The sequence below is a fragment of the Bacillus rossius genome, chromosome 11 (assembly GCF_032445375.1).
Source record: "Bacillus rossius redtenbacheri isolate Brsri chromosome 11, Brsri_v3, whole genome shotgun sequence".
Taxonomy (NCBI): Eukaryota; Metazoa; Arthropoda; class Insecta; order Phasmatodea; family Bacillidae; genus Bacillus; species Bacillus rossius.
The window spans coordinates 33463576-33477378 of record NC_086338.1 but is presented as its reverse complement, the minus strand read 5'-3'; the positions used below and the strand labels follow the sequence as shown (position 1 = coordinate 33477378).

Here is a 13803-nt window from a genome sequence, read left to right as displayed (position 1 = left end):
TAAGGAGGACCACGAGAGGGTGCCTCAGCAAAACCGCCAGCCACCCCTGAATAACTACTGGCAAAACAGGGACAACAAGCCAAGGGACAACCGGCAAGCAGCTGTCCACACTATGAGCTGGCAACCCAAGGGCAGAGAGCAAAGCTCATATGGCCGGTACGCTACGAGCCAACGCAAAGGTCCGTATAACAAGAAAAAGACATGGTGGTCAAATGCGAGGAATTATCATAGTGACGAAGAGATGTACCAGCGCAAGAGAAAGGACGACCGCAACGACAACCGCCGCCGCTCCTACTCGCCTGAAGTACGGCCTCCCAGGGAGTCCCGTGACCGACGCCCAAGATCCTCGTCTGAAGACGAACGTGAGTACGCGAGGAAGTACCGCAAGACGGAGGAACCTCGATACCAGGGCCGGCACGAAGAAACCCGAATGCCACCCCACCATTATTCCCCCCAGACGACAGAGAATCATGGCGGCCAAGCCCATAATAGCCAGTTCTCTGGAAACAAACAACGCTACCAGAACGCGACGTTTCCGCCACCATTCCAGACGCAGCATTCAGGACATCAGGCTGCGTACTACCAACGAGGGGAAGTGAACCCGGTTGCAGCCGAGTTCAAGGCTGCAGTGTCCAGCGTCGCAGGACCAAGTAATTGGAACCACAACGATCAACAACAACGTGTTCCAGGTGGACGTGCCAACCAGGGCACGTTAAACTAGAACGGGTTTCAGTTGGATCGCCCCGAACAGAAACCCACTATTCAGGCTCAGGGGTACAAAACGATAAATCTCCAATCTACAGCTGCATCAGCTAAGATAAATTTATATGCACTGTTATGCTAAGAGAAAGTGAAAGAGACTTTCTATATAATGAAAATGATGAAAATAGTGTTCATCAAGTTTGTACAGTTTGTCCACATGTGACATTAAAAATTGAAGAATGCAATGTGGATGCATTAATTGACAGTGGCGCTGAAGTCACGTGTATCAGTGAGGAGTTGGTGAACTACCTCGAACACCAAGGCATAATACTACCCAAGATACCAGTACCAGCACTCAAGATAATTGGAGTGACTTCAAGGGCAAGCCCTATTGTAAACAGACAGGTACTGATAACAGTACATGGCATAGGCAGACCAAAAGACATGACTGCACTAGTTGTGAAAGGCCTAGCAAAACCGCTAATAATAGGTACTGACTTTCTATCACAATTTGGTGTAGTGATAGATTTTAAACTATGTGAAATTCATTCAAATGACTGTGAAACCCCAGTCACACTCACAGGCAAGTGGCATGTGAGGGAAAATTTTGTGGGAATATTGTACAGTGAACCTATGCATAGGCACATATACAATGCACAGGCAAGTGTATTGGCCTAACATGTCACGCTATGTAAGTAAGGTCACAAGTGCCTGTGACCTATGTCAGAAGGTGAAACCACCTGGACAACACCTGCATGGAGAGTTGCAGTCCATCATTCCAACAGCACCATTGGAATTATTGTCAGTTGATTTATTTGGCCCCCTACCACAGTCAAAGGGAGGTGTTAAGTATGTTTTTGTGATGCAAGATGTTGTCACAAAATTCACAAAATTGTATGCAATTGTGAACCCAACTGCAAAAGCAGTTATGCAAAAATTAAAAACTTTCGTTGAAGAAATTGGATTACCTAAAGTGGTATTGTCAGACAGAGGTACCCAGTTTACCAGTGATTTATGGCAAACAGGAGTCAGGAAATTAGGTGCAATACCTACAACTATCAGTGTACGACATCCACAAAGTAACCCTGTGGAGAGACTCATGAGGTCAATAGGGAGTATTTTACGTACGCTATGTCATAACTCGCAGCAATCATGGCGAGATAAGTTGCCATATGTAGAGTGCGTTATTAACCATACTGTACATGGTTCTATTGGAGTAACCCCTGGAGAAGCTATGAGCCTGAATAGATCGGTGGCGATCAACCCGAAATATTTACCCCGATGTGAACACACCCCTAATGAAGAGGAAAAACTACCTACAGGAGAAGAGGTAGAAGCTCTAGTGAAGAAGAAGTTGACAGCAGAAGCTGACATCAGACGCAAGAGGAAACCAGTATAGAGGTATTTGAGAAGCCCTCAATAGAAATGAATTTTATGTTTATTATTTTACTTCTTACCTCTATGACTTTGTCTTAGTCCTGTTATGAATTATATTTACCAGTATTGTATCTCTATGGTCAGGTCAATTTGGTTTTACTCTTTAAGTATTTTCATGTTTTATCTAAGTAATAATTTTATGAAATGTATTTGCAAACATTTGTTAAACGGCGACGAATAGGAAATGAGCTTACACCTTTTAATATTGTTTTTGGGTCATTACTGAGGAAAGAGTATATGTGATTGGACGCTCGACTGCGCATATATTTTATGTAAAGAATTTAGTATTTCCAGTGTGATTTCGGAGAGTGTTCAATAGAGAAAGCTTTGACTGTTTGAAACAAATTGGAACGGGAGTTTCTGTTCTACTATCATGGGAGAAGGATTAGAGAGAAAGAGCTCCGTGATTTAGTCATAAATGAATGTAAGAATATCACGTAAAACATTGGTACGACGACTGAATAGCTAGAATCTACGTGAAATTGATGATTTTATAATAAATACCGGAACTACACAATGAAGAAGAGGTAGTTACCGATGTTCGAAGCTCTACTAAAGAATCGACGACGACGATAAGTTTTGACTAACAGCATAAATAGAACTGGATCAACGACGAATTAAGAAGAAACGAAGAAAAGGACTATCAATCTTCGATATGGAAGGAGTTCGACAGCGGTAGACGGCATCGTAGACGGTGTACCGGAGGACATCATCCTTCTAGACGACTCCAGGTGACCGACGCCAGTCCGGCTGGAGTACCAGCAGCACGAGAGGAGGTGCATCGAGACGGAGACCCAACCAGCGACATCGGAGGAGAGTGAGATATAACCAGCAACATCGGAGGAGAGACAGGGGTTCGGAGAGGTTTTCCACAGCCTCTTGGTATTGTAACGACGCGACGAGGTTTGTTTGCCCCATCCCCGAATTAACAAGAACAGCGAGAAGTTACCTGTCCTATTTTAATGGCAAGATATCTTAAACTATGATGTTTACGATCAAGACCTAATTTGAAACTCGCAAAACAACTTAATACTACTTAACTACGTAAAGACTTGTAGCTTGTACATACTGGACCTGGTTAACTGACATTGATCAGTAATATGTACGATATCAAAGTTAAAATCTGTTAAAGTCATTAATTGTCTTGAATGTTTAAAGAATAGCCCCAGGTCCAGAAGTCTTGAGACAGTTTGATCTACCGAAAGAGACTGAGCTAGTAAAAACAAAGAAAAGACTAATTTGCCAGTTAAAATGTGTTTCAATAATATTTAAAATATTGACTGATAACCAAACTATTATTCAGTGATACAATTACGTAAAACGTAATTAGTTCTGAAAGACATTTAAGTATAACGGATATTGAAATTTTGTTTAATGAAAAACCTATTTAAACATGAATAATTGTCTCAAAGGTATTTGTATGTTGCTTGCTAATCATTGACTCTGTCACTTTTCATGTTACAGTTGGATATGTTGCGAAAGAGTATTGTCACCCATACAACCATGATTTTGACCCTAGTAAAAAGTTAAATTTTCATTATATTTTATTTTTCCGATTGATAACCATACTTACATATCATGTGTATGTTAAACCAGATAGACAGAAATATTTAGCTTGGATTGTCTTGAAAGAATAATTAGTTTTTATTACACTGAGATCAGCAGTCATAGAGAAGTTAATGCTTTTAAACACACTACTTATATTTGTTGATTTTAAGGTCAGAATACTTACACCAAAGAGAAGGAGACATACTGCTAAGGAATTATACGACATTTTATTGTTTGGTATTCACACTGAGTCAAACTACACCAGTACATACAACTTGAGAATAATTTATTTTCACTATCAACATAACAAGACATATTTTAGTTAATATTCTGTAGAGGTTAGTAGTTGTGCTACATACACAATCACAGCACTAGTACTTTATAGAGTTTTCACGGCGCCCAACTAGACCACATTTTACATTATAGATATTGGCATTTTAGGAAATATACTCCATAGAGTAATTCTGAAAACACTTCAGAAATTTTGGCGCACAACGTGTAAGCCAACGTTAGGGACTATTTTATGATCTTTTTTTGAACAACTCAAGACACTTTGAAAAATACAGACAGTAATTTTATTTTGTCAAGATGACAGACACAGGTAGGAAGTCATATTTTTTGAGAGGTAGCAATGACACTTCTGACTCTAGTCCTGAACGAGAACCTAGAGAAGTAGTACCAGAACAGCACATCGAGACTACTGGTATGGAGTCACAGCAGGAAATGGAGTTGGGTCATTCGCCGCCGACACCAACTGTTACCCTAGATGCACTGTTCCAGTTCATGAATAAGGAGAAATTAGAACGGGAGCGTAAAGAACAGGAGGAGAAACTAGAACGGGAACGGGAAAAACAAGAACGGGAGCGTAAAGAACAGGAGGAGAAACTAGAACGGGAACGGGAGAAACAAGAACGGGAGCGTATAGAACAGGAGGAGAAGTTAGAAAGGGAACAAAAGGAGCGAGAAAACGCCGAAAGACTAGACAATTTAGTGCAAGTCTTAAATAACACTTTAGGCAGGATTGCAGATGAAACAGCAGAAATCAGGCATGACTTAACTGAAACACAGCACGAGATGCAACAGAAGTTTTCCAGTGTACACACTCGTATTGAAGGTGTAGAAATATTCAGTAAACGCACTGACGATAAAGTAGTACACTTAAGCGAGCGTCTAACAGGAAGGTTAGATATGGTAGAGGCGAAAATAGGGGAAATAGAAAGAGAATCCAGACACATCGCAACATTCTCGCCCCAACTAACGACTCACCACACTAGCGAATGTAATACCGACAAGGAAGACACGCCGGTAAACAAATCGATAACGATAGAAGCCGATCGAAATCCCGCGAATATTAGTACTGCAATTATGTCAGCAGATCCGGTACTTACACTACACCACCCTTCTAAGAAATGGTTGGATGACGTTCCAACATATTCAGGGAAAAGTAATGAAAACCCTCGAAGATTCTTAAATCAGTTTGGAGAATATTGCCACACATTTAAGTTAACAGACGCAGAAAAATTGAAATGCGTTAGCCACTGCTTGAAAAACACGGCATATTATTGGTGGGAGTTGGCGAAAGATTCGGTACACGCATACGAATCGTTTCAGAAAGCTTTCATATCCCAATTTTGGAATACTCGTATCCAAAGCAATTTGCGAATACAGTTGCATTCTGAAAAATTCGAAAATCGTAAATTTCAAAATTTAGAGGCGCATATCAGCGATATGTACGAGAGAACTCGTTATCTTGATTGCCGTATGGAAGACGAAGAGTTTATTGCCATGATAATTTCGCAATTACCACTCAATTATCAATTACAACTTAGTGGACGGCAATACAGTAATATTGTAGATTTCAAGGAACAACTGTTAACGTATGAACGACTCGTTAAGCTCGATAAAACGGTAACGCACAAAGAAACTAACGAGCGCAAGAACACGAACCAACAGACACCGTTATACAATAACTGGCGTAACCGAAATGAAGGGCAGAACAGCGGACACAAACAACCTCAAATTCACACACTGAACGTTGAAAACTGCGGAAGTAATTGGTATCACAATGGATATCGAGGTCAGCGATATGGTAACGGATTTTATAAACCACAGTACTATCGTCGTAGAAACGAGAAGCGACAAGACAGACGCGAAAATGAATCACAGTGGGAGAATAAACGTCAGGAGGGGACAGTTAATTTCAGAGAGAATTCAGGCGAAAATCGAACAACGAAAGAACGATCGGCAAATTACAATAATCATTCCGGAGGTCAGTACAGCATAAATGCACAAACGTTTGTACCGTCTGAAAAAGGGAACAGCTTTAGCACCACCATTCACGACGCGCGACAAGGAGAAAGAAATTCATATTCTATAGCGCCAAGTCACGAGCAAAGCAACACGGAATGGCCACGCATGCAATCTAGCAGAAGCTCAGATACAAACCAAGGAGGTAATAACACATTTTTGATTTCACCGAATGCAAATAATGGATTTGCTAATTTGTCACAAGAGCAAATTAGAGGATTTAAGGACAGTGCGGTAAACTAATTAGGGATGGCGAAAACCAGCTCCGCACGTCAGTCCCTAATTGTAAGTTAGACGGGGCTAGTATAAAATTGGATCCCGACGCAAATGACAAGACTAATTGTCGAAGCATACACACCATTATGTTCAAAGAAAACGAGCGTGAATTTTTACTCAGCGAGCCCACAGAAACCGAAGTTCAAACGAAACAAGTAATAGGACACTATAATATAACGCAGTTGAGGAAATATTACACTCCTGTAGAATAGTATACACTGTTACACATATGTCCGTTTGAAGACATATATCGGTGACAATACTCTATGTTTGCAAGTAAGTATGTAAATAAGGTCAATAATATGAAATGTAAATTTTCTGCAAATAATTAGAATATAGATGAGATGTTTGTATGATGAGAAATGGTCCTAAGACCTATATCAGAGTATAGTTCGTTAGTCACATTTCTGAAGGGGACTATTCTATAGAGGTATTTGAGAAGCCCTCAATAGAAATGAATTTTATGTTTATTATTTTACTTCTTACCTCTATGACTTTGTCTTAGTCCTGTTATGAATTATATTTACCAGTATTGTATCTCTATGGTCAGGCCAATTTGGTTTTACTCTTTAAGTATTTTCATGTTTTATCTAAGTAATAATTTTATGAAATGTATTTGCAAACATTTGTTAAACGGCGACGAATAGGAAATGAGCTTACACCTTTTAATATTGTTTTTGGGTCATTACTGAGGAAAGAGTATATGTGATTGGACGCTCGACTGCGCATATATTTTATGTAAAGAATTTAGTATTTCCAGTGTGATTTCGGAGAGTGTTCAATAGAGAAAGCTTTGACTGTTTGAAACAAATTGGAACGGGAGTTTCTGTTCTACTATCATGGGAGAAGGATTAGAGAGAAAGAGCTCCGTGATTTAGTCATAAATGAATGTAAGAATATCACGTAAAACATTGGTACGACGACTGAATAGCTAGAATCTACGTGAAATTGATGATTTTATAATAAATACCGGAACTACACAATGAAGAAGAGGTAGTTACCGATGTTCGAAGCTCTACTAAAGAATCGACGACGACGATAAGTTTTGACTAACAGCATAAATAGAACTGGATCAACGACGAATTAAGAAGAAACGAAGAAAAGGACTATCAATCTTCGATATGGAAGGAGTTCGACAGCGGTAGACGGCATCGTAGACGGTGTACCGGAGGACATCATCCTTCTAGACGACTCCAGGTGACCGACGCCAGTCCGGCTGGAGTACCAGCAGCACGAGAGGAGGTGCATCGAGACGGAGACCCAACCAGCGACATCGGAGGAGAGTGAGATATAACCAGCAACATCGGAGGAGAGACAGGGGTTCGGAGAGGTTTTCCACAGCCTCTTGGTATTGTAACGACGCGACGAGGTTTGTTTGCCCCATCCCCGAATTAACAAGAACAGCGAGAAGTTACCTGTCCTATTTTAATGGCAAGATATCTTAAACTATGATGTTTACGATCAAGACCTAATTTGAAACTCGCAAAACAACTTAATACTACTTAACTACGTAAAGACTTGTAGCTTGTACATACTGGACCTGGTTAACTGACATTGATCAGTAATATGTACGATATCAAAGTTAAAATCTGTTAAAGTCATTAATTGTCTTGAATGTTTAAAGAATAGCCCCAGGTCCAGAAGTCTTGAGACAGTTTGATCTACCGAAAGAGACTGAGCTAGTAAAAACAAAGAAAAGACTAATTTGCCAGTTAAAATGTGTTTCAATAATATTTAAAATATTGACTGATAACCAAACTATTATTCAGTGATACAATTACGTAAAACGTAATTAGTTCTGAAAGACATTTAAGTATAACGGATATTGAAATTTTGTTTAATGAAAAACCTATTTAAACATGAATAATTGTCTCAAAGGTATTTGTATGTTGCTTGCTAATCATTGACTCTGTCACTTTTCATGTTACAGTTGGATATGTTGCGAAAGAGTATTGTCACCCATACAACCATGATTTTGACCCTAGTAAAAAGTTAAATTTTCATTATATTTTATTTTTCCGATTGATAACCATACTTACATATCATGTGTATGTTAAACCAGATAGACAGAAATATTTAGCTTGGATTGTCTTGAAAGAATAATTAGTTTTTATTACACTGAGATCAGCAGTCATAGAGAAGTTAATGCTTTTAAACACACTACTTATATTTGTTGATTTTAAGGTCAGAATACTTACACCAAAGAGAAGGAGACATACTGCTAAGGAATTATACGACATTTTATTGTTTGGTATTCACACTGAGTCAAACTACACCAGTACATACAACTTGAGAATAATTTATTTTCACTATCAACATAACAAGACATATTTTAGTTAATATTCTGTAGAGGTTAGTAGTTGTGCTACATACACAATCACAGCACTAGTACTTTATAGAGTTTTCACGGCGCCCAACTAGACCACATTTTACATTATAGATATTGGCATTTTAGGAAATATACTCCATAGAGTAATTCTGAAAACACTTCACCAGCATCAAAATTAGCAAAATTTAAAATTGGAGACCAGGTACTGAAGAAAACAACTCCAGTAAGCAAGGCCTGGGAACATGTAACCAAGAAATTGTTTTTGTTATTTGAAGGTCCTTATGTCATCACAGACATAGTACAAGAGAATTGCTATGCACTAGCAGAGCCAGCAACAGGCCGACCAGTAGGCCGTTATAATATAACGCAGCTAAGGGAATACAAGAGCCCTACTACTATGTAAGCAGTACCGACCTAAGCTGTGAATGCCTCGTGATGGTACAAGGTATAGTACCATATACAGCTGAGAGCAGTCTATGTGTAAGTTTCAGACCAAGGATCTGAACTGTACAGAGGAGTAAGTGTATGTCACTGTGATTATGTGATCTAATACGCCATGTGAGGCGTAGTGCAGCCACTGTAATTTGTAATGTTAAGCGGAGGTGTAATTCCCGCTTGTTTCTGTGTAAAGGTGAAGTGAAATGCCACCTATGCAGATATTTATCCTGTGGTTATGCGGAAGTGTAATTCCCGCTATATTGCTGTATTTGAGGTGAAGTGAAATGCCACCCATACAGATGTTATTGCAGCCTGTGAAGCTACCAGTGTACAATGTGTATTGTATTTATGTATCAGTTGGCTTGCACAATTCCTCGTATGAGTATGAACTCAAATGTCATGGAGACATATATTTAACGCTAGACTAGCCTATACCTATGTGAAGCTGTATGTACTGTGTACTGACAAACGAGAAGAAATTAAGCTTATTTAGTGTCGATGTAACTATGTGGTATGATACCCCATCCTGCTGTGTAAACATATGTAAACACTGGCATGCAAAGCATCTCTAAAAGCACATAACACTTCGCAACTACAAGCAGAATAATATTATGCAGGTTACCTTGATTTATTGATGATGCTGAGTAATCCAATAGGCGTCGTTATGTTGATGATGAAAAATAAAAGAAGCACTAATTTTTCTAATATTTATAGAAGAACTCACTAAGATTTTAATACTTCACTATTTTTTATCACCATTTCTGAGATGAATTTAGGGAAAAGAATGATCTCTAGGATTGCATACAAATCCAATCAGATTTAGCTGAAACTTTTAGTTTATTAAACTTTGGATGTCAAGGTACTGAAATTTTATGAAATAAAAACACAAAATTTTGAAATCGATGATTTTTGAGGATTTATTGGGAGGAGCCCCTATACAAGAAAATTACGTCATTTCAACACTATTCACTCGCAGCACTGTTATAGTTGCTTGAATAGTATTCTTCGAATGATGTGAAGAATAGCGAAGAATGTGGATCTGAAAAACTCAGGATCTAAGCCCTTTGTCGCGAGAAGTGAAGGTACTCCGGCAAACAAGTGTCCACAAGCAACTTCGCCTAACAGGAGTTTTAAAATTGAAAAAGCAAGAAAATTTTTCATTAAAAGGAAATAAAAAAAAATATTAAACATGTGATACCATATGTTGAAAGCTATCCTGATACAGCATGTTTGTGAAACAGCTGATTGGTAGAAGGAACCTTAGCTACACTGAAGTCAGGAGCCTCAGTAGATTACAAGACTCATGTTACTGATAGTAACCAAGATGAGATGAAATGTGAACACTTATTCAACCCAGCGAGACCGCTACGGGATGAAAAACAACAGTAATGAAAGATGAGAAGAGGAAGATAAAGCCTCTACTGCTGTTGAGCTGAGCACAGCAGACCGAAATTGAAAAATCACTAAGTTGGTAATTGTGTAAACGAACGATTTCTCTGTATGTGAGATGATAATGTAAACAATGAGTAAAAACACTAGGAAATTTTAGTTGTATAACCTGTAAACATAATGAAATGTAAATGTTATGCTATGTAAATGTTATAATATATATAATTATAAGTAAATGTTATATTTTATGATCAATTGTTAATATGGGCCATGTAAACATAATAATGAACTATTAATTGTTACTATGTACATGATATGATATACATTCTTTAATGAAATGTTAACAAGTGTTATGAAATGCAAATGTAAATTGCAAGCTAAATATGCTACAGTTAAATGCAAATATTTTTAATAATGAAATGTAAACATGTGAGTTACAAACATTGAGTAATGAATATAAATTATGTTAGCTATCAATATGTTATAATGAAAATCAAAACTTGTGATGTTTAATATCCAATAATGATATGCTATAATGTTATGTTTTGTGAAATGTATGAAATCTCATGAAATGAGAACACAAACAAGCAAATGCACTGTGATGCATGTTAACAATGTGATATGTTAGTAGCAAGCAAAGTCCTAATATTGAATTTATTGGTTATTGATAACCATGCATTGTTATGCAAGAAGTGAGATTTAATAATTAATTGTATTTTTTTTTTTTTCTAACAATGAAGTTAATAATGTGAATGTTATATGTTAAGCTAGGAACTTTAAGGTTAATTTAAGATATTTTTGTTTTAACACTGACATCATAGGGATCAGCGGCAAGTACACAAGTTGTATTGCCTGCAGACACTTGTATTTGCAAGAGTACAAGTACGCACATAGTGATTAAGTTATCGATTAAGACCCGGACACCTATACTTAAGTCAGGTGCGAAGGTTACACCAGAGTGAGCTAGACATAGTGCGGTTCGCAACGATTGTGTACCTAACAGTGATGGGAATAGACGAGTGCTTCCTTGTGGGAAGTGGTGACCTCGCCCCACGCAATCAGCACCGCAGACGCCACGACGCCGTCTCGCGCGTAGTCGTGAGGCAGGGCGGCGGTATGCCGCCACATCAGCAGTTGATGACGTCAGCTGCAGTGCCAGATGCCGTGCTGTCTGGTACAGCATCATCGCCACACGCCAGACCCCGTCGACGCGTGGTGAACCAGGCCAGGTTTGTTGGTCGTTTTGAGGACAGGCGCCGTCTCGACGCCGCTGTCCGCTGCAGGAAGGAGGAGTCGCAGCAAGGATGCAGTCATCACCGCAGGTGGACGTTGACCCACTGCCGTGACGTGACCTGGAGAACGTCCTATTGTTGACTCACGTGTACATTGCACCCCTTCGGATCCTTTTAGTGAATCATACTCACAGTAAGTAAGTCCTCCCGAGTCCCTCTCAACAGGAGCGGCTCAAGGCAGAAGCAATCGGAGAGCCGCAGCAGTTCCCGCCTTCGAAGATTTTTGCACTGCAAAATCCGTGAACTTCATCGCGCAGGTCTGTTAGCAGCGACAACCCGACAAAAAGTGTTTAAAAAGGCGCGATTTTCAGGCGCGCAACGGTAAAAAACGAATCGAGGAGGAGAGGTAGTCTCTCTCAAGTTGTTTTTTTTGTTTGTCGTTTTGTGCGCGCGTTGCTAGGCAACGTAGAGTGTTGTGTATTGTGCGACGGAGAAAGGGAAGTGCCAATCACATTGCGACGTTTTGAACAGGTCAAAGAGCACTGTTCAATGTAATTGACAAGGGCGGCAAAATCTGTACTGCAACATGTTTGTTTTGACAGTTTAATTATTTATTATTACTTACGATTTATTTTATTTTGTTTGCTCTATGTATAATATTATTTATTTTCAGAAACGGCAATATTTTGTTATGTATGTCTATGGAAAAGTGATTCTTTGGATTTTTACCGGACTATTTGAACGAGGTATTGTTGATACCCCTCTAAGGACTAATGGACTTGGAAATTGTAAACGGTAAAATTAACGCCGTTTATTTATTATGTAAATAATGATTTTAATATTTATGTATTTAAATTATAAGTGAAATTTTGTTATCCGCGCAATTGTTGCGTTCGGAGTTCACGTTTTCGGTAAGAAATTAAGTAACAGAATTGGTTCTTTTGGCCAATCACGGGCCACCATTTAAAAGTTGAGTCTTACTGGTTTATTTGAGGAATTAGTAAGAGAGTTCTTAATGGCCAGCTGAATGAACGGCAACATCGTGACGTCGGCGATTTTAAATCCTGAAAATTAGCTATTTAGCATCAGGCATCCCGGATAGAGGATGATAATTATGAACCATTAGGGAGTTCAGAATATTGAAATAGGATTTATCTAAAAAGATAAATAATATAGGAGTGAATAACGTGAGTAATAAAAGTGCCCAGATTTTTGTGTCTCCATCTTATGCACGAATCACGCAACTCCCGTTTTTATGTCACATCGTCGCCGAAACTTAATATATACATTGATTTCATGAATTAAATTGACTTTATTGATGATTTAAATAATACTTGGACATAAATTTTACGAATTTATACACTTTATTAACAGACTCAGTGGTCCTATAGATGAGAGGCTCTGAGCTCTGCCGATGAACTATTTGAACCTAACTAGCCGAGGTAAATTGAATTTAAGTTCCCTAAAAACATTAATTAAAAACTGTGTAGTGTCAACGAACCCGAATAAAGACTCTTGAAAATATTTTAAATGTGCGCAACATAACTCCTGGTAATTGAACTTTTCTTGAATTCCTATGGTGTCAATGTTAAGTTAGGTTGTTGTTTTGAATATGAATAATAATTAAATATATTAATAATATTATAATCTTTTAAGTCATTTTTACACTGAGAATAAAATAATTCTATATATAATTTTCAAAGTGTCGTGTTATGTCATTTGTAATTTTACCTACCCTAGTGTGTATTTATTGAATGTTCCTAATCAATCAAGTAACACCTAACTGTGACCTACATGATTTCAACATTACCAGTGAAAAGTCACACAATTAAGAAATAGAATTTCTTACACAGTTTTTATTTTAGCCCAACGTTTTAGTGTGTGTGTGGAGCTTGAGTAGTAAAGAAGTTTTCGCACATATTAATTTGGCTACTCCAAGTGGGACCATCTCCTTCAAGCCCAAGTAGGAATCCATTTGAAAGCACACACGTAGCTATTATAGGGTTTCTCTACAAACTAATTTGGCACTCCAAGTGGAGCCTTAAACTTCTAAAGTCCCCGCACAGTGCACAGCATGCTTGCGTAGAGGCCGTGGAAGATAAAGGAATGCAGGTGATGGGAGTAAGTGGGTGAGCTACCTTCAAT

General features: G+C 38.5%; 1 protein-coding gene across 1 annotated transcript in view; it reads right to left on the bottom strand.

Moving 5' to 3' along the window:
* Window positions 1-13803, bottom strand: part of LOC134536793 (multidrug resistance-associated protein 1-like) — a 159665-nt gene that overhangs the window by 80788 nt on the left and 65074 nt on the right.